The 23939-nt window shown below is 44.3% G+C and overlaps 1 protein-coding gene across 2 annotated transcripts in view; it reads right to left on the reverse strand.

Annotated features, from left to right (window-relative positions):
* The window catches only part of LOC140486476 (cell adhesion molecule DSCAM), a 693577-nt gene that overhangs the window by 375825 nt on the left and 293813 nt on the right, over window positions 1-23939 (reverse strand). The window lies entirely within an intron of this gene.

Here is a 23939-nt window from a genome sequence, read left to right on the forward strand (position 1 = left end):
AACAATACAGCACAGAACAGGCCCTTCGGCCCACGATGTTGTGCCGAACTTCTATCCTAGATTAAGCACCCATCCATGTACCTATCCAAATGCCGCTTAAAGGTCGCCAATGATTCTGACTCTACCACTCCCACAGGCAGCGCATTCCATGCCCCCACCACTCTCTGGGTAAAGAACCCACCCCTGACATCTCCCCTATACCTTCCACCCTTCACCTTAAATTTATGTCCCCTTGTAACACTCTGTTGTACCCGGGGAAAAAGTTTCTGACTGTCTATCTATTCTTCTGATCATCTTATAACCCTCTATCAAGTCACCCCTCATCCTTCGCTGTTCCAATGAGAAAAGGCCGAGAACTCTCAACCTATCCTTGTATGACCTATTCTCCATTCCAGGCAACATCCTGGTAAATCTTCTCCGCACCCTCTCCAAAGCTTCCACATCTTTCCTAAAATGAGGCGACCAGAACTGCACACAGTACTCCAAATGTGGCCTAACCAAAGTCCTGTACAGCTGCAACATCACCTCACGACTCTTGAATTCAATCCCTCTGCTAATGAATGATAATACACCATAGGCCTTCTTACAAACTCTATCCACCTGAGTGGCAACTTTCAAAGATCTATGTACATAGACCCCAAGATCCCTCTGTTCCTCCACCTGACCAAGAACCCTACCATTAACCCTGTATTCCGCATTCTTATTTGTTCTTCCAAAATGGACAACCTCACACTTGGCAGGGTTGAACTCCACCTGCCACTCCTCATGGGGGTTATGGGGGTCAGGCAGGAAAATGGGGTTAAGGTCACAATCATATTATTTTCAAATGATGCAGCATATTAAAAGGACTAAATGGTCTAGCCTTTTCCCTCCTTGTTATTGTCTTAAGTTGCTTGTTCAACTTTAGAGAGCAGTCTGCAAACGAGGAACTGACATTACAAATAGCCCACACCAGGTATGAACAGCATGTATCCTTCCCATAGTAACATCAATAAACCAGTTGGGCTCACTCAATAATCCCACAGGCACCTTTTAATTTTTATTTGCACCATCACTTCTTTCCAGATTCTTTTAAGAAACTGAATTCATATTCTCAAACTGAGGGGATTTGAGTTTGTGTTCTTTGGATTATTTGTCAAAGCCTTTGGTTCAGCTTTGATTCTTTCACACTTTCAACTTAAGCAAAGGAAAAGAAAAAGTCAAGATTTCCAATAATTTTTAAATTCATTTTTGCAATGATTCTCTCTCCTTTGGCATCTCCAAAAACTAATCTCCACTCGGGCAGCATCCACATCTTTTTAAATTAATCAGGAAAGCTACACAGTAAAGAATGACAACCAAGGTCATGATGATGAGTCAAGTCATAAAGTATTGATTAGGTGACAGCAAGCAGTGATTTAAATAGCCATAAATTTTAGGAGAAATGGAAGTCTAAAACCAGTAAAGAAAATCACAATTTTGATTCTTGGGAATACCTCAAGTTTTTGAGGGGTCACTGGGCTCTAGTGGGAGTTTGTACAATGAGTTGGAGTTAGAATTTACAGCTGACTTGTCTAAACGTACCCTAGCTAGATAAAATAACTATCTGTGCAGCAAAATCACTGTCACGCAATTTGAAACTTTCACAGCATTCCTGTAAGTCGCAACCAGTCGACAAAAACTGCAGGAAATTTCAACTTTTTTCTTTGATGGCCGAGTTGCTTTACAGCGAGGGTTGCTGAATTATTTGGGCAGGCTGAACTTCTGAAAAAACACTGAATGTAGGTCAACAAAAAGAGATGCTTCACCAGATTCTCGTTATAATGTGCTGACTCCCAGCCTCTCAAGCTAAATTATTCATTTTTCACATGTTTTATTGAATTGGGACAGGTTGCCAGAGTGTCCATTATCACTAAGAATACAGAGAGACTTTGAGGTGTTCAGCTGCATTGAAAGAGGTTTTGTTTTATTTTTGACATCGCTTCCATAATCATTCGAACCTGGCTGTCACACATCTATGGTGCATAGTTTGGTGGCTGTGAGTACTCCTGTGTTGACTGGTATAGCGCTGCAGTCAAGAATGTGGTGCTGGACAAGCACAGCAGGTCAGGCAGCACCTGAGGGGCAGGAGAATCGACGTTTACTGGAGAAGTCCCTGATGAAGGAGCAGTGCTCCAAAAGTAGTGCTTCCAAATAAACCTGTTGGACTATAACTTGGTGTTGTGTGACTTTTTAACTTTGTAGATGTCAGTCCAACACCGGCGTCTCCAATTCATCAGGAATGAGCCTCCTGATGCCTGAAACATTGATTCTCCTGCTCCTCGGATGCTAACTGACCTGCTGTGCTTTTTCAGCACCACACTCACGACTTTAGTCTCCACCACCTGCAGTCCTCACTTTCACCTGGTATAGAGCTACAGCCTGGAATAGAGATGAAAGTAAAATATCTAGAAATCTGTGATCACATTGTCACACAGCAATGTCTGGGTCCAAGGCAATGAACATACAGGAATCACACAAAAGGTAGTGTGGGCAAAATTGGAAGTGTTCAGAAAGCTATATGTAGAGACTAGTCTTTTAGCAATGGATAACAGCAAGGTTCAAAAGAATAGGAGTCAACGAATATCATGGAGAAGTAGTATTTCAATTACACTTGTTTTTCACGAAATAAATCATGGATTGCTAAGGCCTGGGTGGGGGAAGAGGCCAGGAATGTCGAGTTGCAGTAGTTTGTCATGGCTATGTTCACCTGATTTTAATGTGAATGCCAGTTTAAGTCTATCATGAGTTTTCTTGTGTGATATGCACAAGAAAACTAGGAGCGGGAACCCAGAAGTTGTCAACAGGGGCTTCTGGGAAGGTAAGAAGTTTGATTTAAAAGCACATACCTCCGAGGTTTCGACCTCAGTGCTACAGCGGGCGCACAGAGAGGGGAGCCGGAAGGTAAACTGAGACCAGTTTAAATTAACGTTTTTCTTTTTGCAGTCTGTGTTTTTTTTCAGCTAGGAGCAGGAACCCAGAAGTTGTCAACAGAGGCTTCTGGGAAGGTAAGAAGTTTGAGTGGAGAAGGAACCCGAGACACTACTTGTGTAGTGTCTCCCACCCTCCCTCCTCCTCTAACCTAAAAAAAGGACTTAGTCGTCTGAACAGGTAAGCTACTTAGTGTTCTTGTTTTGGAGACTAAGTGTAGAGTTATGGCAGCGCAGGCAGTGGAATGTTCCTCCTGCAGGATGTTTGAGGTAGGGGTGACCACCAATGCTCCTGCCGACTTCACCTGCAGGAAGTGCAGCCAGCTCCTGCTCCTCACAGACCGTGTTAGGGAACTGGAGCTGGAGTTGGATGAACTGAGGATTATTCGAGAGGCTGAGAGGGTGATAGATAGAAGCTACAGGGACATAGTTACACCAGAGAACAGGGGTAGCTGGGTAACAGTTAGAGGTGGGAAGGGGAGGAAGCAGGCAGTGCAGGGATCCCTGTGGTCGTTCCCCTCAACAATAAGTATACCGCTTTGGATACTGTTGGGGGGGACGGCCTAGCAGGGGTAAGCTGCAGTGACCAGGTGTCTGGCACAAGGTCCGGCTCTGAGGCCCAGAAGGGAAAGGGGGAGAAGAGGAGAGCGCTAGTTATAGGAGACTCTATAGTTAGAGGGACAGACAGGCGGTTCTGTGGACATGGGCGAGACTCTCGGATGGTTTGTTGCCTCCCGGGTGCCAGGGTCCGAGACGTCTCGGACCGTGTCTTCAGAATCCTTAAGGGGGAGGGTGTGCAGCCAGAACTCGTGGTGCACATTGGCACCAATGACATAGGTAAGAAGAGGGGTGGGGAGGTAATTCAGGAGCTCAGGGAATTAGGCTGGAAGCTAAAAGCTAGGACGGACAGAGTCGTCATCTCTGGGTTGTTGCCGGTGCCACGTGGCAGTGAGGCAAGGAATAGGGAGAGAGTGCAGTTGAACACGTGGGTGCAAGGATGGTGTAGGAGGGAGGCCTTCAGGTATTTGGACAATTGGACTGCATTCTGGGGAAGGTGGGACCTGTACAAGCAGGACAGGTTGCACCTGAACCAGAAGGGCACCAATATCCTGGGAGGTAGGTTTGCTAGCACTCTTCGGGGGTTTAAACTAATTTGGCAGGGGGTTGGGATCCGGACTTGTAGTCCAGCAAGTAGGTTAGCTGTTTGTCAGGATGTCCAAGAATGTAGGGAGGCTGTGGAGAAGGTAGCACTGACAGGGAGTACTTGCGGACACAGAGATGGGTTCAAGTGTGTATACTTCAACGCAAGGAGTATCAGAAATAAGGTGGGTGAACTTAAGGCGTGGATCGGTACTTGGGACTACGATGTTGTGGCCATCACGGAAACATGGATAGAAGAGGGACAGGAATGGTTGTTGGAGGTTCCTGGTTACAGATGTTTCAGTAAGATTAGGGGGGGTGGTAAAAAAGGAGAGGGGGGGCGTTGCTAATTAGAAATGGTATAACAGCTGCAGAAAGGCAGTTTGAGGGGGATCTGCCTTTGGAGGTAGTATGGGCTGAAGTCAGAAATAGGAAAGGAGCAGTCACCTTGTTGGGTGTTTACTATCGGCCCCCCAATAGCTTGGGAAACAGATTTTGGAAAGGTGCAGAAGCCACAGGGTAGTATCATGGGCAATTTCAACTTCCCAAATATTGATTGGAAGCTTTTTAGATCAAGTAGATTGGACGGAGCGGTGTTTGTGCAGTGTGTTCAGGAAGCTTTTCTAACGCAGTATGTAGATTTTCCAACCAGAGGGGAGGCCATATTGGATTTGGTACTTGGTAACGAACCGGGACAAGTGATGGGCTTGTTAGTGGATAAGCATTTTGGTGATGGTGACCAAAATCCTGTGACTTTCACCTTGGTTATGGAGAGAGATAGGTGCGTACAACAGGGCAGGTTTTACAATTGGGGGAAGGGCAAATACAATGCTGCAAGACAGGATCTGAGGAGCATAAATTGGGAGCATAGACTGTCAGGGAAGGATGCCATTGAAATGTGGAACTTTTTCAAGGAACAGATACGACGTGTCCTTGATGTGTATGTACCTGTCAGGCAGGAAAGAAATGGTCATGTGAGGGAACTTTGGTTGACGAGGGAGGTTGAATGTCTTGTAAGGAGGAAGAAGGAGGCTTACATAAGGTTGAGGAAACAAGGTTCAGACAGAGTGTTGGAGGGATACAGGATAGCCAGGAGGGAGATGAAGAAAGGGATTAGGAGAGCTAAGAGAGGGCATGAAACATCTGTGGCGGGTAGGATCAAGGATAACCCCAAGGCATTTTATCCGTATGTGAGAAACATGAGAATGACGAGAACGAGGGTAGGTCCAATCAAGGAGAGTAGTGGGAGACTGTATATTGAGTCAGAAGAGATAGGAGAGGTCTTGAATGAGTACTTTTCTTCAGTATTTACAAATGAGAGGGACCGTATTGTTGAAGAGGAGAGTATTAAACGGACTGGTAAGCTAGAGGAGATATTTGTTAGGAAGGAAGATGTGTTGGGCATTTTGAAAAACTTGAGGATAGACAAGTCCTCCGGGCCCGACGGGATATATCCGAGGATTATGTGGGAAGCAAGAGAGGAAATTGCAACCGTTGGCAATGATCTTTTCATCTTCACTGTCAATGGGGGTGGTGCTAGGGGACTGGAGAATGGCGAATGTTGTGCCCCGTACAAAAAAGGGAATAGGGATAATCCCGGGAATTACAGGCCAGTTAGTCTTACTTCGGTGGTAGGCAAAGTAATGGAAAGGGTACTGAAGGATAGGATTTATGAGTGTATGGAAAGACACTGCTTGATTAGGGACAGCCAGCACGGATTTGTGAGGGGTAGGTCTTGCCTTACAAGTCTTATTGAATTCTTTGAGGAGGTGACCAAGCGTGTGGATGAGGGTAGAGCAGTGGATGTAGTATACATGGATTTTAGTAAGGCATTTGATAAGGTTCCCCATGGTAGGCTTATGCGGAAAGTCAGGAGGCATGGGATAGAGGGAAAGTTGGCCAGTTGGATAGAGAACTGGCTAACCGGTCGAAGTCAGAGAGTGGTGGTAGATGGTAAATATTCAGCCTGGAGCCCAGTTACAAGTGGAGTTCCGCAGGGATCAGTTCTGGGTCCTCTGCTGTTTGTAATTTTTATTAATGACTTGGAAGAGGGAGTTGAAGGGTGAGTCAGTAGATTTGCAGATGATACGAAGATTGGTGGAGTTGTGGATAGTGAGGAGGGCTGTTGTCGGCTGCAAAGGGACTTAGATATGATGCAGAGCTAGGCTGAGGAGTGGCAGATGGAGTTCAACCCTGTCAAGTGTGAGGTTGTCCATTTTGGAAGAACAAATAAGAATGTGGAATATAGGGTTAACGGTAGGGTTCTTAGTAAGGTGGAGGAGCAGAGGGATCTTGGGGTCTATGTTCATAGATCTTTGAAAGTTGCCACTTAGGTGGATAGAGCTTGTAAGAAGGCCTATGGTGTATTAGCATTCATTAGCAGAGGGATTGAATTCAAGAGTCGTGAGGTGATGTTGCAACTGTATAGGACCTTGGTAAGGCCACATTTGGAGTACTATGTGCAGTTCTGGTCGCCTCATTTTAGGAAAGATGTGGAAGCTTTGGAGAGGGTGCAGAGGAGATTTACCAGGATGTTGCCTGGAATGGAGAATAGGTCGTACGAGGATAGGTTGAGAGTGCTAGGCCTTTTCTCATTGGAACAGCGAAGGATGAGGGGTGACTTGAAAGAGGTTTATAAGATGATCAGGGGAGACAGTCAGAGACTTTTTCTCCGGGTACAACAGGGTGTTACAAGGGGGACATAAATTTAAGGTGAAGGGTGGAAGGTATAGGGGGGATGTCAGAGGTAGGTTCTTTACCCAGAGAGGGGTGGGGGCATGGAATGCGCTGCCTGTGGGAGTGGCAGAGTCAGAATCACTGGTGACCTTTAAGCGGCAATTGGATAGGTACATGGATAGGTGCTTAAGCTAGGACAAATGTTCGGCACAACACCGTGGGCCATAGGGCCTGTTCTGTGCTGTATTGTTCTATATTCTATGTTTTGTTCTGAATGTTTCACAATATTTGCAAACAGAAAGAGAATATAGCCTGCTGGAAATTCTCATGAAATGCATGTCATGTGGGACATCAGGAAAGCACAGGCACCAAGTCCACTCCTTACTGCCCTGTCTGTTTGTAAAACTCAATCTTATTCAGAGGAAAGAACCTTCAGGCATCAGGATGCTGGGAGAGGGAGGCAGTCCATACTGAGGCATCTGTGCTTACAATACTCAACACAGTGAGGTCCACACCTTGATGGCTTCTATTTGCGTGTGGGGAAAGTGAAGCGCTTATTTCACCAGCACTGAGGAAACAGCCACTAGAGGGTGAGGTTGTCATTTCTTCCTGTGGTGACTGCTTGGATTAACATTAAATTTCTCTGCTGCCTCCTCAGGTAGTGAGGAGAGGGAGCACTGACAATTAATGAATATGCTTTAAGACAACTCTCCCTCTGGCTTTGTAAATACAAAAGCAAACTTGCGCAGTTATGAAACAAGTAAATGAAATGTTATAGGCGAAAATGTATTGCTGAAAAAGCGCAGCAGGTCAGGCAGCATCCAAGGAGCAGGAGAATCGACGTTTCGGGCATGAGCCCTTCTTCAGGAAGTTATAGGTCAGCTAGTCAACTGGTGGCTAAGAGAGTTCACCTCAGCTGACATGATGGAAGATCTGTTGCCAATGACCATTCCACTCCTCTGCAATATCGAGAACACAAATTCAGTGGAGATTCCTCCATTGCCAAACAAAGGTTAGTTCTGGATGGTGTGTGTCATGTGTATGGGCAGTTTTGTAATAGTTATGAAAGTGTTCAGGTTATGACATATCAGCTCCATCCCTTCTATTGAGGACACACACTGTCTGTGGGTCGAGGAGGACGCAGTATATGTTTACTAGCCAATCTCAAGTCCTAGTCATTATGTCTGACCCAATATAGTTGTCACTATCGCTATCATTCAGCTAACTTTCTTGTTATTGAGGAGCAGTGCCTCATCTGTAGATATTGCAGAGGACTGTAAAGGCGAGTCTTCAAGCATATACAAGGCTGAGATAGATTGTTGATCCATAAGGGACTCATGGGATGGGAGAAAAGGCAGGAAAGTGAGGTTGAGAATGATCAAATCAACCACCGTCTTGCTGAAGGGTGGAGCAGACTCAATGGACTGATTAGCCTACTTCTGCAATGCCATAGAGTCATAGAGATATACACCACGGAAGCAGACCCTTCCGTCCAACCCGTCCATGCCGACCAGATATCCCAAACCAATCTAGTCCCACCTGCCAGCACCCAGCCCATGTCCCTCCAAACCCTTACTCTTCATATACCCATCCAAATGTCTCTTAAATTGTACCAGCCTCCATCACATCCTCTGGAAGCTCATTCCATACACGTACCACCCTCTGCGTGAAAAAGTTGCCCCTTAGGTCTCTTTTGTATTTTTACCCTCTCACCCTAAACTTATGCCCTCTAGTTCTGGACCCCTCCACCCCAGGAAAAAGACTTTGTCTACTTATCCTATCCATGCCCCTCATGATTTTATAAACCTCTATAAGGTCACCCCTCAGCCTCCAATGCTCCAGGGAAAACAGCCCCAGCCTGTTCAGCCTCTCCCTATAGCTCAAATCCTCCAACCTTGGCAACATCCTTGTAAATCTTTTCTGAACCCTTTCAAGTTTCACAACATCCTTCTGAGAGGAAGGAGACCAGAATTGCATGCAATATTCCAAAAGCTGCCTAACCAATGTCCTGTACAGCCGCAACATGACCTCCCAACTCCTGTACTCAATACTCTGACCAATAAAGGAAGGCATACCAAACGCCTTCTTCACTATCCTATCTACCTGTGATTCTACTTTCAAGGAGCTATGAACCTACACTTCAAGGTCTCTTTGTTCAGCAACACTTCCTAGGACCTTATCATAAAGTGAGAGAGGAGGAGAACATCTTCAAGTTAGGTATCCTTGGAAGAGGATTCACAGTAAGGTGAAAATCAACTAGGCAAAACTGAGTACTGCAAATGCTGGAGATCAGAGTCAAGATTCGATTGCTGATGAAGGGCTTTTGCCCGAAATGTTGATTTTCCTGATCCCCGGATGATGCCTGACCTGCTGTGCTTTTCCAGCACCACTCTAATCTTGACTCTGATCTCCAGCATCTGCAGCCTTACCACTAAGTGTATCAGTTTATGGTCTGATATTCCACAGTGGTGTATCACTCAATATTCCCAAGACAAAGGAGGTCTAGTGGTGGTGAAGTGGCTTACGCAACACGCACTCAGTGCCGCATTCTGGCAAAAGTGGCAAATACCATAAAGGCATCAGGTGTGGACGTCTAGGGAAATACCACAGGTGGGGGATGAATGAAGGGTAAAGTGTGACAGGGAATCAACCATGGATAAATAGACCATCAAGACTATTTACACGTGAATTACAATACATTAATCACTGTATAAAAGCTTTATGAAGTACATTTTAAAAATGCATTGTGAGTTATATCCATTCCAGTTACTGAAGTTGCACTGTGCTACATGGCAAATTGCTTGCAGTTATGTGCACATCGACCCCAGACAAAGCAAAGGCTAGGTGTCAGCAGAGAGGAGGGAGAAAACTAGAAAAGCCATCCAATAAAACATTTTTAACACAAAATGGAACTTTAGACAGCCTCCCGCAGCTCAGAAATAATTATGTAAATTCTGCAGCAAATCATTTGAGCCTTAATGCCTGAGCAAAAGGCTGACACAATGCAGACTGCAGCAGTAAAGTGAGTTGAATGTAACAGGGGTCATCTAATTGACACACATGTTGTTGAGGATGCAGTAATATTTAATTGCTCTTGGCACTACGTGCAGAAAGCTCTGTTGCTCCCTTTTGAGCAAAGTCACAACGTTCAGGCTAAAATGAACGTTTAAAGATGTAATAGCGGGGCTGGGGGTGGGGGGGCGGGGAGGAGGAGGTGAACAGCAATGGAGTGGGTTGGAAACTGTAGTACAAGGTTCAGGTGTGCAAGTACATTGTCGGTGAGCTGCAACGTTGGACTGAAATAGTGATGGGGGTGGGGGAGTTCAGGGGGTCTGGAACTACTGAGGGTTGCTTTGTCTTTGCAGTGGCTAGATTGAAAAACCCCAGATTTCACCACAAATCCGGACAGATTGCTGACCACAGTGACTGAGACCTGGATACTGAGGCACATGACTGCAACAAGGAAAGAGCACCTAGGCCCCATTCTAAGGTTGGCGAAGGAAACGGTAAACTGGAGACAATATGTCACCAGCAGGACATGCTCTGTCGAGTGTGGTAGAACTGGTCTAACTAGATAGGTTTTTCATCCCTCTGGGAGCTGGAAATCTGAAAGAAACACAGAGAGTGATAGAGGCACTCTGCAGGGCTGGCAGCACATGTGGAGAGAGAAATCGAGTTAACATTTTAAGTCTGATATGACTTCTTTAGAACTGAAGAACTGTGCCTTACCTTGAAGTCCCCATAAGTGTTGCCCACATAAATGTTCATGAGGGTGCTTCAGACAAAAGAGGATCTTAAGGCTAATTTGTGAAGGATTATTAAAAGATTTAACTCTTTCTGAAGAAAAGTCATACCAGACTCAAAGCATAATTCTGCTTCTCTCTCCACAGATGCTGCCAGATTTGCTGAGTTTCTCCAGCATTTTCTGTGTTGTTTCAGATTTCCAGTATCCCAGGGTTTCGCTTTTATTCCTAGCTGCTTGCACGATCAGTACCAAGTCCATATGGTGTCATCAGTGTGGTGGGGTTTAACCCATTCCTCAGTATTAACCCTTCAGACACAGACCCTTACAGAGCTGTGACGAGAAAGGCCCAAGGATTTTTCCTCTCCCTCAGTAGAAACAGTACTACCTTTACATTATTGGCCTCTTCTGACCAGTTTGATAAATTACCAGATTTTGTAGGCAGCTTTGACACTGTGTAAACGGCCTCAAGAAGCTTCATTAAGATCATATTGCCCACACACAACCAGAACCAAGACACCTTCAAAACTCAGTGCAGCTAAGATGTCCCTGAATGGTCTGGCCTCAGGCCGGTAGGAGCACAGGATCATGACAGCAGAAAAGGCTCTTCAGCCCATCTAGTCAGCTCCACCAGTCTCGATCATCAATGCCATAATTTTGTTTTCCTTCAATCATGGCATTTAAGTGTCATCGGCTGAGCCAGTATTAATTGTCCATCCTGAGCTGTCCTTGAGAATGCGGTGGTGAGCTGCCTTCTTGAACTGCTGTAGGTTGACCCACAATGTCATTAGGGAGGGAGTTCCAAGATTTTGAACCAGGAACAACGATGCATTTTCAAGTCAGAATAGTGAGTGGATTGGAGGGGAACTTGCAGATTGTGGTGTTGCCATGCATCTGCTGCCCTTGTACTCCCAGATGGCAATGGTTATGGGTTTGGAAGGCGCTTTCTCAGGAGCCTTGGTGAATTTCTGAGTGCGACTTGTAGGATAGTATACATTATTGGGTCTGAGCACGTCATGAGGTCAGGAGCTGAATGGCCTTAGTGCAATGGCTCAAGAGGGACTACTCTTGAAAGATATAGTATCCTTTTAGCCCTTTAGCGATGAGAGCCCAATCCCAGGCCTTAATTCCATGGCAAGCCTGTTTTCTGGCCATTAGGACAAAGGAACAGGACTCCCTCGAGCCTCTTTTGCCATTTGGTGAGATTATGGTTGATCATAGAATCCCTACAGTGTGGAAACAGTCCATATGGCCCCAACAAGTCCACACTGACCTCCAAAGTGTAACCCACCCAGACTGAATTCCCTACCCTATTCCCCGACATTTACCCCTGGCTGATGCACCTCACCCTGAACACTATGGACAATTTTGCATGGCCTATTCACCTAAGCAGCACATCTTGGGACTGTGGGAGGAAACCGGAACACCCAGAGGAAACCCATACAGACACAGAGTGAATGTGCAGACTCCACACAGACAGCCGCCTGAGGCTGGAATGGAACCCAGATCCCTGGCACTGTGAGGCAGCAGTACTAACCATCGAGCCACCGTGCCACTCCTGATCTGTGGTCTAACTCCATATACCTGTTTTTGACCCCAATCCCTTAATTGTACAAATACACTCATTGGCCAATTCAGGGAGAATCACCACCAGATGACTATTCCACATAGTCTGGGGCATGGGGACCACTGTGACTCTGATAACAGTGTCCTGAATGGAAAATCCTGCTCACTGTCTCAACTGATAGTCCAAAATGATAACTCAAGCTCATTCCACAGTAGTAAAACATTTCCAGGCACTACGTTCTTATAAATTGTGAGTTAGGAAAAGATAAGGTGGAGTGGTTATAATTTCCTTTCCCTCTTCCTGCTCCACATCTCTCATTCTGTTTTGCTGTACGTTTTTTAAGTTGAGTTCAGTTGCAAATGTTGCTTTGCAAACCCTGAAGAATCTGCAGTCGGCTGAGTAAGCCCAGAGGGACTCTGTGTAAACGGAGCATTTATCGGCAGCACATGCATAAAAGAGAAGGGAGGAGAGAGAGAAAAAAATTCTCTGCATCTGCTTCCAGCTTCAAATTACATCTGCAGGGTGAACAGCCATTTCCAGCCTTACCACGTGGCCAAACAATGGATCATTTCAACCTCAATTTCCCCTGAAATTGATGGATTCCCACTCCAGTGAATGCACGTGCTGGTTAATTGGTCCGCGTTAGATTCAACTCATTAAATCTGTGATGTCTGTGGTGAGATGCCTTATCTTTTGCACAGAACTACCTTATCTTGAAGCCCCCAGTGCAGTCCACATGAATATTCATGAGGGCGCTTTGCTCAAGAAGAATCTTCAGCCTAATTTATGAAGGATAAATAAGAGATTTAACTCATTGGATACCACGTCTGGTTGACAATTTTGTCCATTCTCCACATTCATGTTCCTACCTTTCCTGTCACAACATACTTAGCTCTGGGGACAATCGTTAGAGTGGTAACATCAGGCTCAGTGATCCAGATGCACTGACAAATGATCTGCAGATGCTAGTTCAAGTCCTCCCTATAGCAGCTAAGCTAATTTAAATTGAATTCATAAATGAATGCTCGTATCCTTAATACTGATCATGAACCTATTGTGTCAGAATTAAAAATCATGGTTCCAACTATATTTTGATTTAATCCCTGCCCTCCCCTTCACTGTTTGATCACACAGCATTGCCCTTTGGTGTGAAGGGCACTGCTTGTCACTAGCCACTCGGGTGTTTCTTTGCTTCCTGGAGGTGGAAACTAAATAAAGATTCGTGCACCTTGTGTCTTTCACTGTGTCTCACACCTGCACACACACAACATGGGTGCGGGGGGGACAAAAAAGAAAAAGAAAAAAAAAATTGAAAATCATGGTGTGGGAAATAGGGAAGAGAATCTGCTGCCCTTACTCAGTCTGGCCTAGCCACAACTCTAGGCTCTGAGCAATAAGGTGGCCCTCTGAAATGAACTACCAAGCCACCTTGTGTAGGTACCACATACTCAAGGGCGATGAATGATGGATGAGAAATGCTGACATTTCCAGCCATCCTCAGATCCCAAAAACAATTTTTTTTAAAATGTTGTCGAATTGAGAATGTTAAAATTTAACCATCTGTCTTAATCTCCTTAAATTTCAGGTCAGCACCAATGCTGTCTGAGTCAAAAAGTGTGGCACTGGAAAAGCACAACCTGTCAGGCAGGAGCTGAGGAGCAGGACAGTCAACATTTCAAACATAAGCTCTTCATCAGGAATGTGATCAGGAATCCTGATGAAGGGCTTATGCTCAAAACGTTGACTCTCCTGCTCCTCGGATGCTGACTGACCGGCTGTGCCTCTCCAGCACCACACGTTTTGACTCTGATCTGCAGTCCTCACTTTCACTCACTAATGCTGTCAGCCCTGTCAGTGCCCATGAAGATTTTCCCACTCCAAAGCTACTGTCCATTTCTCCCAGGACCTTCTGATCCTGGCTGACAGTGAAACAGCATCTCCCTCCTAACAAATGCAAGAAATAGAGTAGAGCCAGAGGAATGAAAGGTAGCAGCTATCAAAGTCATTCAAAGTCTAGTCCTTCAACAAATGTGCCTTGGTAAGTGAATGGATGAGTGGGTAGGTCTTTTGGGAGGAAAATCATGTGTGAGGGGGTAGTTGGCCACTAAGGATGGAGGTGGTGGCCAGGTAGGGAGGGAAGTAGGTTGTAGAATTAACCAGGTGTTGGACCAAGATTTAAACTGTTCAATATCTCCTGGGCAACCATAGAGACAAGTCGCATATATCTAGCCCAACAGCTTAGTACTGGAGGTTTTTGCAAAGGGTCCAAGGCAGCAATGAAACAGCCCATGGGAAACTTAAATTTCAAAGGCAAATCCCACATGCTCATGCATCAAGGTTTCTGCAATGGCCCTGACCTGCATCTTTTCTCATGTGTCCAATGTGGAGAGTGGGCCAATATCTCCAGATGTGCTTGCCATCAAATTTGCTTGATTTCACTTCTGTGAACTTTCCTGGGATATCTTACTCCGGGAAAGACATAATATACAGGGCAACCTCGATTATCTGAATGACACGGTCAGGGAGTATTTTGTTCGGATTGTCAAATGTTCGGATAATTGAATGTTCGGATTGTACAGTTTAGACAAGCATCGGGACCTTGAGATCTTGTTCGGATAATCCGAAATTCGGATAATCGACGTTTGGATAATCGAGGATGTCCAGTAAAGGTTTTCAGAAGACCTTCTGAGAATGACTCAGCAATGCAAGGTCAGGGAAGAAATCTGGAATGGCCTGATTTGTTTGTGAACTGCAGATCCACAGGAGAAGTGAGAATCCCAGTAGCGTCACCATGGCGCACGACAGAGCCGAAACATCTCAATCTATATTTACAATCATTAAAACTGGCACTCCCAATAAATCTGTAATTTCACACATGCTTTTATTTTGTGGAGTAAGCTATTCACAGAAATGGACCTGGCATGTTAACGGAAGATGGTATGAATGTTCCAAATCTTTGTTTAGTTTCTCTTATGATCCATAGAATTGTTGTCTTCAGCCATTTATGACATTGATATGGACTACTCTCCCTTCAGCATTTAAATATTCTGATCAGCTTTTCCAATCCCCCATCCCCCAGCCCATTTTTGCATTAATCATAGAAAAAAAAAGCAAAGTCTTTTTAATCCCCTTACGTACTGAGAATGTTCAGCAGCATGAAACTTTAGTTATTTCAGTATTACACTACCGTGTTGGGCTATACACCCCCATTGTCACTCACTCCAAAAATCTCTTTAAAAATCAAACCTCATGAGTCCGTGCTCACATCCTCCTCCTTTGGCTGTCTGCTCTCCGTGTAAACCTCCTTCTCTGGTCTTTGTCAAGGGCTACACTGTCCCCCATATACAAGGCTGGGTGGAAATTTATGTTTCTGCTATCACGTACACTGCACTTAGTTCATTTCATCAGTACAATGCAGTTGGTCAAGCTTTTGGTTAATCCCCTTAAAATCACCTTTTTTGGTATCCACTTGCTGTTTGATGGTATCTTGCTGATGAACCTTTGTGATAACGAACTGTTGTCTTTTGTGTTAGCATTGCTGGGGATGCTGCAACGATACGGAGCAGTGTTAGGGGAAGGAAGGAAGGTTGGTAAACTGTGGCTGGGGCATGAGTCAAGGTGAACGATGCTGACCTGGTCGATATTGAACTTTTCTGAATGTTGCACGGACACTTCGGGCCTGATTGTCAGAGCTGAGTGAACCATGCTCACCCTGTCAATTTTCAAGAAGCTGGGAAAGTGAAGTTCAAACAAATGCAGCTCAGGCGAAACACATCAATTCTTCATTTCAGTGAATGGGACTTTAATAAAATATGGTCCACGTAAATCCTGTTCTCTGGTTACTTCTTTCTTTTCATTCATGGGATGAGAATAAGGATGGTAGACCAGCATTCATTGCCCATTTCTGTTTGCCCTGGGGGCAGTTAGGAAGCAACCACAATGCTGTGCATCTGGATTCACATGTAGGCCAGACCAGACAAGGACAGTAGTTATGTTCCATCAAGGACATTAGTGAACCAGCTGGGTCCATCATCTTAATTCCAGATTCAATTTGAATTAAAATTTTATTGTCTGCTGTGGTGGGTGCAAACCCTGGTCCCCAGAACATTACCTGGGCCTCATAATAATACCACCAGCCCATCACCTCCCATTTAATCTAGTTAATGGTATATAGGAAATATTTAGGTCATATTAGGTTAAAATGTTATAAGCTTTGGTACACACACACACCCACACACACACGCACACCTGCTCTAATAGCTTTGCTATTCCTTCATAATGGTTGAAAGAATCTGGTAATATAGAATCATTAAATATTCAGAACCTGGGCTGATGGAAAACTCCTTTTGGGACCATTTTCCCTCTCCCAAAGTCAGTGAAATTCCAATCTTGGGTCAGTTCATGTGTGCAAACACCACTCTGCATTTATAGTCTCCATTAAAGACCACAATCCGAGGCTGCAATGTCAGATTATCTAATAAATTAACAGTCTTAAATATTTCAGAGGACTGTTTTATTTTCAATCCTCTGTATTTTCAACCAAGAATTAAATCAACTCAATACCTCTCCAGGGATCATAAAAGCTCATTGGAGAATGTGCAGCCCAGGATTTTTTATAATCTGATTTTACACAGCAACACTGCAAGCCAGATTTTCTCTTCAGGGTGCGAGGCAGAAATCAGAACTGTTTCCAGAAACTAAAGCTACTTCTGGGAAAGGCAAACATTCACTTGCTGCCAATACCTTCTGACTTTGCAAGAAGCTGTATTCCCATCGAATTAAAGACATAGGGAGAGATCTCTGAGTGACCGGCAGTAAGGCATTAGCCACTCCTCTGAGAAGACTGTCTCCAGGCAATTAAACAGGCCCTGCCACGTGCAGGAATCTGATTGGAACATTCCAGAAGTTCTGCTTCCATTCGATCCTTCAACCTCCTACACTCCAATGGAAAAGTCCCAGCCTATCCAGCCTATCCCTATAACTCAAACCCTTCAGTCCTGGCAACATCTTGGTGAATCATTTCTGAATCCTCTCCAATTTAATAATATCCTTCCTATAGCAGTGTGACCAGAACTGTACACAATACTTCGAACGTGGTGTCACCAATGCCCTGTACAACCTCAACATGATGTCCCAACTCCTACACTCTATGATCTGAGCAATGAAGGCAAACATGCTAAATGCCTTCTTAACCATCCTGTTCTTTTGTGATGCAATTTTCAAAGAACTATGCACCTGAACTCCTAGGTCTCTCTGTTTGACAACACTACCCAAGGCCCTACCACTGACGATGTAAGTTCTGCCTGCAATGTTTGAGAACGTTTGTAGCTCAGGTTGTGGTTCAGGTTGTAAGTTTGCTCACTGAGCCAGTAGTTTTGTTTTCAGACTTTTCATCACCATACTAGGTAACATCATCAGTGAGCCTCCGGTGAAGTGCTGTGTTCTGTCCCATTTTCTATTTATATGTCTTAGTCTGTTACAGTGGGTGATATCATTTCTGGTTCTTTTTCTCAGAGGTTGGTAAATGGGGTCGAAATCGATGTGTTTGTTGATGGAGTTCTGGTTGGAATGCCAGGCCTCTAGGAATTCCCGTGTGTGTCTCTGTTTAGCCTGTCCCAGGATGGATGTGTTGTCCCAGGCGAAGAGGTGTCCTTCTTTGTCTGTGTGTAAGGATATTAGTGATAGCTGGTCTTGTCTTTTGGTGGCTAGTTGGGGTTTGTGTATCCTCGTAAACCAGAAATGATATCACCCACCGTATCAGATGAAGACACATAAATAGAAAGTGGAACAGAACACCAGTGCTTCACCGGAGGCTCACTGATGATGTTACCTAGCATGGTGATGAAACGTCTGAGAACAAACCTTCCAAGTCATTGAGCAAACTTACAACCTGATAAGTCCTGCCCTTGATTGCTTTACCAAAATGCAATACCTCACATTTATTCAAATTAAACTCCATCTGCTGCTCCTCAGTCCATTGGTTGAATTGATCAAGATCCCTTTGTAATCTTAGATAACCTTCTTTACTATCAATTATCCCACCAAATTTGGTGTCTTCTGCAAACTTCCTAACCATGCCTCCAAAATTCTCATCCAAATCATTTATATAAATGACAAACAAATGTGGACCCAGCACCGATCCCTGTGGAATACCACTGGTCACCAGTCTGAAAAGCAACCCTCCACCGCACCTCTCTGTCTCCTACCATCAAGCCAATTTTCTAATCAAGTGGTAAGCTCACCCTGAATCCCATGTGATGTAACTTTACGAATTAGTCTACCATATGAAAACTTGCTATATAAATAAAAGTTTTGAATTAGACTGCTGAGATTCTGCAGTTTGATGTGTATCTTTGACCATTTGCTGAAGCAAAGCATGTTGTTTCAAATCTAATTAACACTGTTATTGATGTGAAGGATTTTTCCATCTCAGTATGACCACATCGCTCAGCATGTTACCAATTTTAAGATTGTACCAGCACATTTTAAAAGACTGCACAGCTCTCTGGATTCCCTAACCAACAGAGCATGACATCACATCTTTCTAAATGACTATCTGGATAGTTTCAGTCGCTGATCTGCTTGATCATTTATTGTGCCCTTACTAATTGCAATGCCCAGAAAAAAACAACTGGTGCTGAAAATGTGGTGATCACTGAAGATATCCGGGGGAGTAACATTTCTGGTCACTGCATGAGGTGTTTTGATCAAATTTTCCTGAAGATTTCTAAAGTATATTTTAAAAGTTACTAGCAGATAATCATATTTTGTCTAACACTGGAAACCCGCAGAATCTAGATACCTTTTTTTTAAGAAAAGTATTCCTTCATGGAATGCAGCTGTTGCTGGTAAGGTCAATGTTTGTTGCCCATGGCCAATTGTTCTTGAATGGAGAAGTTTGAATGAGGAAGATCAGGAGACACTGAACAGCCAACCGTGTTGCTGTGGGCCTTGCGTCACATGTAGGCCAGACCAGGAATTGTGTGAACTTGATGGATTAGCCATGTGGGCATACAGGCATACAGTAGGGATCTGGATCTGAGTGGGATGCTCTCCGGAGGGTCGTTGCAGACTCAAAGGGCTGGATGGCTTCTTTCTACCCTGTAGGGATTAGTGAATCAAATGGATTTTTAACAATAACCAGTGCTCGATTCATGGTCACTATTACAGAGATGAGACTGCAGAGGACAGCTATTGCTTTCCAGGAAGTGGAAAATACTTCAAAGAGAGAAGATGAAGGAAAGATCCAACAGAGGTGTTTTAAACTGCGATAGAGTGGGTAACCTGCTTCCACAGGCAGGAGGATCTGGAAACAGAGAGCAGAGATTTAGGATTATAGCTGAAAAAAATCCAAGAAGAGTGAGGCTTTCTTTCATGCAGTGAGTTGCTGTTGCTTGAACACACTGCCTGAAACGTTGGTGAAAGCAGATTTGTTACAGACTCTCCAAAGGGAATCAGATAGGTACTTGAAAAGGAAATAGTAAAATTTGCAAAGTGATGGTGCAACGTCTCGGGAGCGGATAAATTGGACAGTTTCTTCACAGAGTCACAATCTCAATCATCTCTGGCTTTCAGATTCTATGATGAGGTGGAGGAGTATTCATGTTACAGTGGATTGCAGAGAAGCCTGCACTGGAAGAATGTTAGATGGGCTGCTATTCAAATTTACAGCAGGAATTGAAGGAATGACTACAAATATCAGCATATAATATGACCATTCACAGAGGTGACTATTGACTCATATAATAAATTGGCTGAAACTGGGTTAATCTTAGAATTCCCCAAAGTGCAGAAAGAGGTGGTTTGGCCCATTGAGTCTGCACCGACCATCCGAAAGGCATCCCACCTAGATGCAAATCCCTACCGTATGCTTATAACCTTACATTTACCGTGGCTAATCCACTTAGCCTGCACCTCCCTGGACAATACAACCAATCTTATTTTTAGCATGGCCAATCCATCTAATCTCCACATCTTTGCACTGTGGGAGGAAACCAGATCACCCAGTGGAAACACATGCAGACACGGGGAGAATGTACAGACTCTACACAAACAGTTGCCGAAGACACAAATCAAATTCAGATTCCTGGCACAGTGAGGCAGCAGTGCTAAACACTGAGCCAAAATAAAGGCTCCTAGTGTAGGGCTCAAACCTGTGACTCTGATATTAACAGTGTCATGGTCTACTGAATGAGCTAGCCAGGCATTGCTGCAATCATTTGCAATAAAAGATGGAGAATAGGTAGGTTATGTTGTTTCAGCTTTGGACTCTGTCAGAGTGACTGTGATTCCAGCATTTTCTGCCTTTAATTCAGAGTTGAAGCTTTTCCTTTTGATCTTACGGATTGAGTATTGGATCTGGATCACATAACCTCTTCAGGCTGTTACAAGTGACATGTGTAATGGCTCCCACAGACTGCACACGAAGACACTTCTAACAAAGGTAGAGGTTACATGACAAACAGCAAGGCAGCCACTGCATTGAGTACAATTTCATTTCGAGTCACAGTGTCATAGAACCATACCATACCCTTCAGTCCAGCTTGTCCATTGCAACCAGGCATCCAAAATTAATCTCCCCCCATTTGGCCCATATATTCATATATCCATCCTGATGCCTTTTAAATGGTGCAATTGTACCAGCCTCCACCACTTCCTCTGGCAACTTGTTTCATAGACACACTACCCTCTGTGTGAAAATTTTGCCCCTTAAGTCCTTTTAAATTTTCCCCCTCTCACCTTAAACCTATGTCCTCTAGTTTTGGAACTGCCCCCGCTGGGGGAAAACTCCATGGTTACTCACCCTATCCATGCCCCTCATCATTTAATGAACCTGTATAAGGTCTGCCCTCAGTCTCCAATTCACAGCCTATTCAGCTCCTCCCTATAACTCAAGCCATCTCTCCAAACAGAAACTGGATAAAGTCAACTAGACAGCTTGCCCATTGGCAGGGATAGACCCCACACACTGGACAATAACCAGGATGACCAGAGTTATCCTATATTATAAGGGATGACCCCTTTCGGTGTCTGTTGGTCCTGTGTGATGACAACTCTGTCTGTGAGAGACCAAGGTAAACAATCTCCTTGCTTTGCCTAGTTGTTTTTTTGTGTGTGTGAGTATGTACACTTTGATTGTCAGCCACAAGATGAGACATGATAGCCAGAAGATACCCAACACCACATCCCTTCCTCCTGTCAAAACCTCTCTGGCTTTGTTTTATGAGATTTAGCCACCAGACTGTTACCAAAAATAAAAACAGTACACTAGCAGCAGTGTAAATTTATAATAATGGAGGGCAAGTCATTCTGGCACCACAGAGGGTGAGTAATCAGTGGAGTTACTCTGCTACACTCTGTTGTCATACTTCCTTGGTAAATATTAAGAGACATGGGTACAGAATATCAATCTCATGGAATCCAGATGATATATGTACGGGAGATCTTCAGGGAGAAAATCACATTGGAAATAGGGGAAATGTTTGGAGAGAGTAGGTAAGGAGAAACAGTCTCCTCTTGCAGGAGGTTCAAAACCAGGAACATATACCTAAGATAGTTTGCAACTGAATCAAGAGGGAGATGGAGTTCATTTGTTTCTGGAACAGTGAATTGTTGCAAGGTGATTGTAAGAAGGTCAACTAGCTGGACCTTATAGAATATAAGTTCCCTGATTGGGGCTGTTAATCTGGTTCAATCAGGGAGCCCTGGCTGCCAGATAAAAAGGGGGCATTTTAGATATACTGACACTTTGGTCCTGACTCTGTATGAGGCAGCACGACTGTCAAGGATAATTAATGTGTAAGTAAAGGCTGACTTGGTGACTGTGAAATTACTTCAGTTATGATTTGGAACACAGTTCCTCCAAGAGTGGTGGAAGCAGATTTAATGATAACTTTCAAAAGGGAACTTTCAAAAGAAAGACTACAAAAAGAAATGGACAATGCTTCTCTTACAGGACATGCACCATAGGACGAATGCCTTGCTCCTTAATAATCAAGCTGTTTACATACGTTTCAACCCACCTCTGGGAGCAGGTAGGACTTGAACTCTCGTCTTCACACCTGATCTGACTGATATAAGACGGCTGACACATGGTGATTAAATTGACAATGAAGTCCCTCTGAAATGACCTAAAAGCCACTCAGTTGTGAAGACGGTCGCTCGCTCCCACTTTCAAGGGCAATTAATGTTGCCTAGTAAATGTTGTCCTTGCCAGTGACACATCCTGTGAACATAATTTTTAAAAATGATACTAAATTTGTTGGAGAGAGAGCAAGAGCGAGGGGGAGAGTGCTAGTTTTTAACATTGAGCCACCAGAGGGGAAGCAGAGGCGATGACTGCATCAGTATGTCTGAGGTACTTCAAGTGTCATTAACACAATAGCTCATTTCCCAAATTGGTGTGCAATGCTTTCAGCTGGAAGCCACGTTCATAGCTCGGGTGAAGTCCAATGAGCGTGCTGAGTACTGGATTCTAATTACAGGCCACAGCCTGAAGGCCTATAATTAGACTACAACTCCCAGCATGCATAACAGAGCCTCTAACCAGCTGCTACATAATGGGGGCAGAGCTACATAATTCCTTCCTGTTGCTATGACCACAGTGGAGTTGCCAGTTCAATATATTTATAGTAAATATGGTTTTATCAAAATATTACTTTGGAATTTTATTGCTTAAAATATTTCAATTTACCCCAGTTAAAATTAATCACTTCCTCAATTTTTACATTCACATTTCTTTGTAATGATCCCTATTCCATATGGCATTATCCTTGATTTCAAGGTTAATTTGGGAGTGCCATGACTCTCAGCATTACAGAGCTGTGCTGTCTAGTATTAATTACAATCCTTCCAATTCACCCTCATTTCAAGAGTGATGGCTTCACTTCTTGATAATCATCAGCTTACCCTCGCACTGATGAATATGATCGTAGCTTTTAATATACTTGCACTTATCTCATTTTTAATAATTTATGCCTGTCTCTTCATTCTTGTATCAAATAAAATAGTCCTGTTACCTACCTTATAGGAATGGAAATCCCGCAAATTGGGAGTAACTTAATGGCCCACCTTTGGTAAGGTTTGGCAAGAGGGGATCATTTAATCAGGCGAAGCTGGTGCCAATAGGACCCTGTTGCCTTTCAACCTCTGCCCTTGTTATATCTACGATGGGAGACAGCAACCTAGAGTCAGTGCTGGCATTTACTCTGTAGTGAGTGAGTGCTTGCTATGCAGAGAGTGCAGAAAGCAGATCTTGTGTGTGTGGTCTGTGAACATCCAGAGGACCCATTATTCAAGGACAATCAGTGACCGACTGACGGACGTGACATTGGGAAAGGGACATTGGGAAAGGTGGGGTGGAGAGGAGATGATGACTGCTGAGACCTATCTCCTTGTCTGTGCTGCAGACCCTCCCATAAAGCACTCGAGAGGGGCACTGACAGATCACTTGGATAGAAATAATGTGCCAGGATAGGGGGAAAGCAGGAGACTGGCATAGTCGATGATGCACACTTGAAGAGCTGGCACGATGGGTCAAATGGCCTCCTTCTGCACCAAAACAATTCTGTGAATAGCACTGTCTCATTGCCATTGGTATTTCTGCATACGCACTACGACAAACTACATCTGGGGGGGTTGATTCTCCATGTGGGGTACATCTTTTTTAAGTCCATCCTGTAAAGATATCACAAACCCTCTCCCTCCACTGTGACTGCCCACCCCATGGCTCTCCTCTACTCACCTATGCCTGCATCCATAGAAATAGAATAGAAAGGGCTGCAGCCACCAACCCCTATTGTGGTGATACTTGGCAATGCTACCATCTGACTGAGTGGCCACTCTCTTGGAAGGCAGAGACTCTGCC

This window comes from Chiloscyllium punctatum, chromosome 15 (genome assembly GCF_047496795.1).
Source record: "Chiloscyllium punctatum isolate Juve2018m chromosome 15, sChiPun1.3, whole genome shotgun sequence".
NCBI lineage: Eukaryota > Metazoa > Chordata > Chondrichthyes > Orectolobiformes > Hemiscylliidae > Chiloscyllium > Chiloscyllium punctatum.